At 36.7% G+C, this 2,500-nt stretch overlaps 1 protein-coding gene across 1 annotated transcript in view; it reads right to left on the bottom strand.

Annotated features, from left to right (window-relative positions):
* Positions 1 to 664, bottom strand: part of LOC137630841 (uncharacterized) — a 2,153-nt gene extending 1,489 nt beyond the window's left edge. The window contains exon 1 of the mRNA XM_068362391.1: positions 494 to 664. The gene's annotated coding sequence lies outside the window, so the exon portion shown is untranslated. The remainder of the gene's footprint in view (positions 1 to 493) is intronic.
* Positions 665 to 2,500: the final 1,836 nt, after the last annotated feature.

Raw genomic sequence — 2,500 nt, forward strand, 5'->3', positions numbered from 1 at the left:
TTCTTTACCAGTGTTTCACCTTTAAAATGAATGAAGGTTGAGATATGAGTAGGCACTTTCCTCAAAAATTCTTCTAGAAGAATCAAATTCTTAAATGATTCGAAGTTATCAACACCTGCTCTTTCTAACCACTTATTCAACTGCCTATTTTTGACACTACAAAATTCTACAAGAGTTTGGTTGAAAGTTTTAACAGAATTTCTAAAATTTTTTCTGTACCCTTCTATGGTAATGGAGTACGCATCCAAGATAGTTTTCTTTAACACTGTATAGTAATTTTCACTTACCAGTTGTGGATCAACAAATGCAGCTTTACCCTTCACTTTGTTCCTGATGAGCAAAGACCAGAATTCTACAGGCCATTTTAAGGTTTTTGCGATTTGTTCAAAGTTCTGGAAGAAAACCTCAGGATCTTTCTCATCGAAATCAGGTACAAGCTTACTTGCTTTAAAAACTTCAAACGTAGCAGGGAGTGTGGCTTCCTTTCTCTTACCTGAAGAAAGCTCCTGGAGTTTTATCCGGTGTCTTATCTCTGCTTCTCGTTCCTTCTCTCCTGCTTCTGCTCTCTTCTCTTCTAGATAGAGCTCCCGTTCGGTCGTTTCCTTCTTTTCCTTCTCTCTTGCTTCTCGTTCCTTCTCTCTCGCTTCTCGTTCCTTCTCTCTCGCTTCTCGTTCCTTCTCCCTCGCTTCTCGTTCCTTCTCTCTTGCTTCTGCTCTCTTCTCTTCTAGATAGAGCTCCCGTTTGGTCGTTTCCTTCTTTACCTTCTCTAACTGCAATTGAAGCCTTATTTTCTCTACTTCTGTATCTACTGGAACAGGCAGAAGTACTCCTGCTGCAATTCTGAGTGCTTGTACTTCTTCATCATCTGCAATAATCTCTTGGTTGATTAAATAATCTAAAATGTTACTCAGTAATCTAGCCTTAACATAAGCAGGATCAACCACAATGTTACATTTTGCTGCTAGGTCACGTAGATCCTGTTTAGTAGCATACCTGAGCGTAGATAATTCCTCTTTGGGGTTTCCAGCAAAGCTCTCTAGATTAAAAGGCATTTTTGAACAAGGTTTAATTACTCACTACACAACACTTATGTAAATACAACAAATCCTACCTACCTAACAATGAATGGCTGACTAAACACGAACACATTAACTCTGTTAATCATTCTGAACAGTATTCATATTTATAAAATAAAGTTAACAGTAGCTTCACGTACATTGTTCCTAACGTAAACAAATGTAACAAGTTATATTTACTACCGAGAACCTATAATGATAAATTTAGGTAACTGCAGCCCAACGCTATTACTGAACTTATAATAAAACGCTAACAGACAGCGAGAGGAGTATTTAAATACGAATAACAACTGCTAGTTACAGAATGGTAATTACCTAAAGATTTACGCAGCAACCTGACTAAACCACATGTCTAATTTTGTGGAGTTAAACTAGCGCAATTCAGTAATTACAGAAAGTCTGGAATCACGGAGTGTTTGAGGTACACTAAAAGTGCGAGAATGAACTAATACTTCCGCAATGAGAAGACTTTAAAAGGAGTACAGTGGATTTTGCCAATCCGAAAGGTCGGGAGCTAATCAATGATGTGCAAGGTAACGTAAGATTAACGTAACTTATCACTTTTATATGATAGCGAGGGTGACCTTTATTATGGAAAATATTAATGAGGCGGGCATAAGAGGCGATACACACAGATCCCTGTCAATTAACACTTGTTATCGACTTATCCTTCAAAAATACTTTACCTTGGTTTAAGGAGAGATGAGGTGTATTCTTGCCTGGAACTACTGTCAAACACAGTTTAATGAAAGCGAAGAACAGCGTAGCGTGGCACTAACTGTACAAATTAATGAAACACAATATCAGGGCATATCGTTCACCAACAGTTCTTAAAAATTCACCAAAAACATTTCAACAGTTTATAGTCGCACAACAGATTTGGAATCCCGGACAGGCCCCCAAATTATGACATGCCTAACCTGAATGTCCTCGTATTCAGTGGTAAATAATTTAGCTTAAAGATGGCCTTAGCTAACACTCAGTAGGAAGCATAATAAAAATAATATTCCACCAAAATAAAATCCAAACTGTGCGAAACCATGGTCGGGTGAACGAAACTCAGCAATCTCTTATAATTGTTAATTACTAATTATACAAATTAACATGAATTACTTAGCACTTATACATGAACGAAATAGTTTCAACAAAACACTTCACTATAATAATTAAACATATGGCGAATAGTTCAATAATTCAACATAATTCAACATATCTAAATAACAAAATACTCTTGGTAATATGAGAAAGAGCCACGAACACTGTCTTCAGAACAGGAAGAATACACCTAACTTAACAAGAAATTTGAAGTACCAAAGTAAACAGAATGAAAAACATAAAGGAGGAATAATGGGAAAAGAAACTTTGCTCTGGACAAGGAAGGATGAAAAGTGAAGAAAGCAATCAACAGAGGGCGTACATATAGA

This window comes from Palaemon carinicauda, chromosome 3 (genome assembly GCF_036898095.1).
Source record: "Palaemon carinicauda isolate YSFRI2023 chromosome 3, ASM3689809v2, whole genome shotgun sequence".
Classification (NCBI taxonomy): domain Eukaryota; kingdom Metazoa; phylum Arthropoda; class Malacostraca; order Decapoda; family Palaemonidae; genus Palaemon; species Palaemon carinicauda.